The 5,940-nt window shown below is 41.7% G+C and overlaps 1 pseudogene; it reads right to left on the reverse strand.

The window, feature by feature from the left end:
* Positions 1-4,815: 4,815 nt before the first annotated feature.
* Positions 4,816-5,661, reverse strand: LOC102284720 (large ribosomal subunit protein eL6 pseudogene; annotated as a pseudogene).
* Between the last annotated feature and the right edge of the window lie 279 nt (positions 5,662-5,940).

Below are 5,940 nucleotides of genomic sequence, written 5' to 3' on the forward strand. Positions count from 1 at the left end.
AGTTCTAGTTTGTGGCGCATCTCACGTTTTGTGAGAGATTGTCTCGTGTTATCTGACCTTAGTTGGATTTATGCCTACTAAGAAATGTGCTTTGATGAAAGATCTGCCTTTCTTCTTAACAGTGGCTGTCTAGGTGAATTCTTCCTTCCCTAAGTTTTGGTAATTTCAGTTAAGTGTATTCACTGCAATTCAATATCTGTATGTGTACATTAATGAACATGTAGGTATATTTTCAGACATATGTGTATTCTAATACCCAGGCATGTCCATCGTAGCTCTTTGCCTCTTACCTCCTTTCTGGTCTTATCTGCTCCTCTGCATTTGGTTCATATTACCAGAGAAGTGGCCACCAAGATAGGAGTAGAAGTGTAGGAGATATTTTGGGGGAAAATGCCTGGGAAGATTTAAGATGAAGAGGCAGGAGTGGTGGGAAGAATGTCACCCTGCAGAGCAGATCTGGCTGGAGAAAAGGAGGAGACAGCATATGAAGGCTTCCACACAGTGCTGTTCTCATAGGGTTGTGCCCCAGTAGCATGAATTCTTGAGCCTATGTCCCCGGGAGGGGTCAGTGCTACTTGCCACAGTGATTGGTTGGGGGCAACTGGGAAAGAGTGTCCCCAGCATGAACACAGCAGTGGGCCCACAGGGGTAGCAGGTGGGTGCTGGTGAATGTGCTAGAATATGCAGGAGATCCGAGAGACATATGTTCATAGCCTCTGTACCCTTATACCACTTTTATCTTGCCACCAAAGTTGTCATTAAAAAAACAGAAAAAAACCCCAAAAGTTCACCCATAGACCTGTGATAGTTCTGCTTTCCTTGCAGAATAGTCTGGGTCACTTACGGTGCTCTGCCATCTGACCCCACCCGCCTTTCCTCCGCCATACATATAATATGGCTTGCACGTGCCTCCCTTCTCTGTCACTGGCACCAAGCCATGTGGTTCCTTTTTCCTCATCTGCCCTTCCTCTCTCAGCCACTCATTGAAATCTTATTTCCTTTAGAAATATTTCGCCCTGGAACCTTGAAAGTCCAATTTACTTAGGAAACATTATTTGAAGTTATATGCTAAATGCTGTGAAGAGTCCAAAGATGAATCAGATATGGATTCTGCTCTGAAGGATTAACTTTAATAGGAAAAGTGATACTCTATAAACAGTATATTAAAAGGAACATGTAAGAAAAGGTATAAGAGCTGAGCACAGAAAAAAATATGGTGGGAATTTAAAAGAGGGAAAGATTACCTTCACAGCATAGAAATCTACTCTGAGAGGTGGGCCTTGAAGAATCAGTGAGAGTTGGGCATGAGGAGCTGAGAGGGACGGGAATTCCAGGTTAAAAGAATAACAAGGGCATAGGTATGGATTTCTGTAGAACAGCTTAGTGACTAGGGTTTTCAAACAGCACATAAGATCCATTAGTAGACTATTAAATGAATTTATAGGTCTTCTTACTAGAAAAACAGGAAGAAAATAAATAAAACAGAATAGGATTGAGAATGTTTGGAGTCTATGGCATGTAGTAAGTATTTTGGGAAATGTGTATATGTATATATATATTTCCATGTATTTAATGGATCACTATAGAAATGTATTTCATTAAAAAAAACTTTTTCATCTTATATTAGAATGTAGGTCAAGCTGGAATCAAGATTACCAGAAGAAATAACAATAACCTCAGATATGCAGATAACACCACCCTTATGCAGCAAGTGAAGAAGAACTAAAGAGCCTCTTGATGAAAGTGAAAGAGGAGAGTGAAAAAGTTGGCTTAAAGCTCAACATTCAGAAAACTAAGATCATGGCATCCAGTCCCATCACTTCATGGCAAATAGATGTGGAAACTGGAAACAGTGGCTGACTTAATTTTTTGGGGCTCCAAAATCACTGCAGATGGTGACTGCAGCCATGAAATTAAGAGACGCTTACTCCTTGGTAGGAAAGTTATGACCAACCTAGACAGCATATTAAAAAGCACATTACTTTGCCAACAAAGGTCTGTCTAGTCAAGGCTACGGTTTTCCCAGTAGTCATGTATGGATGTGAGAGTTGGACTATAAAGAAAGCTGAGCACCGAAGAACTGATGCTTTTGAATTGTGGTGTTGGAGAAGACTCTTGAGAGTCCCTTGGACTGCAAGGAGATCCAACCAGTCCATCCTAAAGGAAATAAGTCCTAAGTGTTCATTGGAAGGACTGATGTTGAAGCTGAAACTCCAATACTTTAGCCACCTGATGGGAAGAGCTGACTCATTTGAAAAGACCGTGATGCTGGGAAAGATTGAAGGTAGGAGGAGAAGGGGACGACAGAGGATGAGATGGTTGGATGGCATCACCGACTCAATGGACGTGAGTTTGGGTGGACTCTGGGAGTTGGTGATGGACAGGGAGGCCTGGAATGCTGCAGTCCATGGGGTTGCAAAGAGTCGGAAATGACAGAGTGACTGAACTGAACTGAACTGAGAAAGTAGCTGATTAACATTTTGTGATAATTTCAGGTGGACAGCAAAGTGACTCAGTCATACACATATATGTGTCCATTCTCCTCCAAACTCCCCTCCCATCCAGGCTGCCACATAACATTGACAGTGTCCCCTGTGCTATACAGTAGGCCCTTGTTGGTTGTCCGTTTTAAATACAGCAGTGTGTACATGTCGATCCCAAACTCCATTACTATCAGTTTTCCCACCCTTCCCCTCTGGTAACCGTAAGTTCCTTTTCTACATCTTGGGGTCTATTTCTGTTTTGTAAATAAGTTCACTTGTATCATTTGTTTTAGTTTTGCATATAAGCTGTACTATATCCCTTGCTGCTGCTGCTGCTAATTCGCTTCAGTCATGTCCGACTCTGTGCGACCCCATAGACAGCAGCCCATCAGGCTCCCCCGTCCCTGGGAATCTCCAGGCAAGAACACTGGAGTGGGTTGCCATTTCCTTCTCCAATGCATGAAACTGAAAAGTGAAAGTGAAGTCACTCAGTCGTGTCCGACTCTAAGTGACCCCATGGACTTCAGCCTACAAGGCTCTTCCATCCATGGGATTTTTCCAGGCAAGAGTACTGGAGTGGGGTGCCATTGCCTTCTCTGACTATATCCCTTACTGTGGGCAAATTTTTGTTTTATTTGAGTTTATTCAACAATACAAATTTATAAAACATTTCTTATATACCAGCCACTGGGTAAAATTCTAGGTGAACAGTGATGAAAAAACTGACGTATGCTCTAGCACAGGGGTTCCCAAGCTTTAGCAGCATCAGAAACACCTGGAAGACTTAATAAACTACAGATCGCTTCAGAATTTCTCATTCATTAGGTCTGGTGTGGGCTCTGGAACTTTGCATTTCTATGAAGTTCTCAATCGATGCTAAAGATCCTGGTAAGGGACCACATTCGGCACTGGTCTAGTGAGCTACTTAAATAAATACAAATAAGTATCTGATGGCTGTTAGGAGAAAGAAGAATACAGAATTGTGTGTGTGTGAGAGAGAGAGAGAACTGAGAAAACTATTATGATTTGGGTAGTTAGGGATGATGTCTGAGAAAATAGCTTTCAGGCAGCAGGAACATCATATCAATGACCCAGAGGAACTGAAAGCATGAGTGAGAGAAAGATTTGAATTGAGACTGGTAAGTAAGTACGGGCTAGATCATGTGGAGTCTTTAGTCCAATGACATTCAAATTGGAATGTGTTCATTCTTAGAGAGTATGTAGACTTTCTAATGGGTATGCAGGCACATGTAATGTTTAGGAGAATCATCTTCTTCTGTGCTTTTTTTTTGTTGTTGTTTGTTTATTTTATTTTAAACTTTACATAATTGTATTAGTTTTGCCAAATATCAAAATGAATCCACTACAGGTATACATGTGTTCCCCATCCTGAACCCTCCTTTTAAAATGGATCTACCCACGGCCAATATTTTGGTAGCTCTCATTTACCTTTTCCTTTATGAATAAAGGCTTATCTCCTTATCAACTTATCTCCTAGTGAATCTTGCTTAGGGTATAAAATACTTGGGGAATAAACTAAGGAATAACTTGAAATACAACTCAGCAAGATAAAATAACTCAATAAAAAAAACTCAAAAAACCTTGGTGTTGAAAGGGGGAAAAGTAAATTACTCTTATCATGGAATTAAAATAAAACCTGTTCTCAAGGCAGTTGGTCTCTAGTTCTTGGCTTTCAACAAAATTGAAGGAGGCCCTAAATAAGTTGTCAGCAGGTAGGGCATTAAAAGTAATTTTTGATGATGGATCACTTTGTTATTTTGATATATAACTAGAAAGGAGAGTCTAGCCTTTAATGTCATTCCTTAACAAAACTTTTCTTTCCTCGAGGTGGATAAAACAAGCACTTTCTCTTACCTCTATGAAAAATTAGAAAAAGAAATAACTCTGAAAACTGTCATAATTTAGTAATGTGAAGTGAAGTTGCTCAGTCGTGTCCGACTCTTTACAACCCCATGGACTGTAGCCTACCAGGCTCCTCTGTCCATGGGATTTTTCAGGCAAGAATACTGGAGTGGGTTGCCATTTCCTTCTCCAGGAGATCTTCCTCCCAGGGATTGAACCCGGGTCTCCCACATTGTAGGCAGACACTTTATCTTCTGAGCCACCAGGTACTATCAAATCATAGATGCATGAATTAATTGGGATAAAAACAGGGTTGTGGAATTCATTATGAGATTCATTTCTGATACAGTGTATGTATTTAATCATTATCCATAAAATTTACAATATATTTACGTTATGTTGAGGAGCTTTATACTTGTGATCAACATAATACCTACACCACCCAGAATAATTTTTGGGGGTCAGTGTATCAGTTCTTTGTAAGATATTTAGGGCACCAATTTGTGAGCAGAAACACAGAACAGAGGTAGCCCTGAAACTGAGGGATGGCTTTGATTTTTTGGCAGAATTTGTGAGTCCAGGTCTCTCAGATCAACCCTGTGCTGCTCTGTGAGCTTGAATTTCCCTTCCTCTGCATCGAAGGTCTTACCTTCCTGGTGTCTGGGATTTATGAAGCTGCTGCTTCTTGAAATAAGCCTCAGGGAGATGTTTGGGATTTCCACACCACTCATCAGTGATGACAAGTTTCTGGTGTGTTCTAACAGAGGAACTTGACTGAGGACCAGAGGTCCAGTCACGAGCAGCATGCTACTGCTCAGCTGCTTTAAGAAAACCATCGTCATGCCTCTGTGGTGCCCGGCGAGGATGCTTGGAATGGTGCTGGGAGTGATGCTAGCTCACAGCTTCCTCACATCTGATGGAAGGGTTTTCTCCTGAGGCTCACCAGCTTTCAAGGTGCATCTTCAGTGGAGTAGTATCCAGGTGTTCTGTGAAGCTTAGCCATTTGGATCCCATCATTTCTGTCACCTCCACCCAAACTAGTTTTGTGTGGTAGAAAGAAATTTCTCTTTAATTTCAGTCTTAAGTGTAGCTTATGATTACTTCCTCTTTTCCACGACTTTGCTGGAACACAAAGCAGATGGGGAAAAGCTACCAATTTCTCTGACTAGGATGGGGTTTTGGTTGTTGTGGGATTTCCCCTTTTGAGGTGTTTTGGCCTTGAGGTTACCCTTCTTAACCTTGCCCTGGCATCAGCCTTCTTGGCTTTATGTTTCTTCTTATTATTATCCAGCTTCTCTGTGTTTTCATCCACCATCTTGCAAGATGGGCAAGAGGCAGAACAGTATTTTTTTAACATAGAACATTTATGTTCACGCTGCTACTGCCAAGTCACTTCAGTCGTGTCCGACTCTGTGCGACCCCATAGAGGGCAGCCCACCAGACTCCCCCATCCCTGGGATTTGGGTTGCCATTTCCTTCTCCAATGCATGAAAGTGAAAAGTGAAAGTGAAGTCGCTCAGTTGTGTCTGACTCTAGCGACCCCATGGACTGCAGCCTACCAGGCTCCTCTGTCAATGGGATTTTCTAGGCAAAA

Source organism: Bos mutus, chromosome 9 (genome assembly GCF_027580195.1).
Source record: "Bos mutus isolate GX-2022 chromosome 9, NWIPB_WYAK_1.1, whole genome shotgun sequence".
In the NCBI taxonomy this organism is placed as follows: domain Eukaryota; kingdom Metazoa; phylum Chordata; class Mammalia; order Artiodactyla; family Bovidae; genus Bos; species Bos mutus.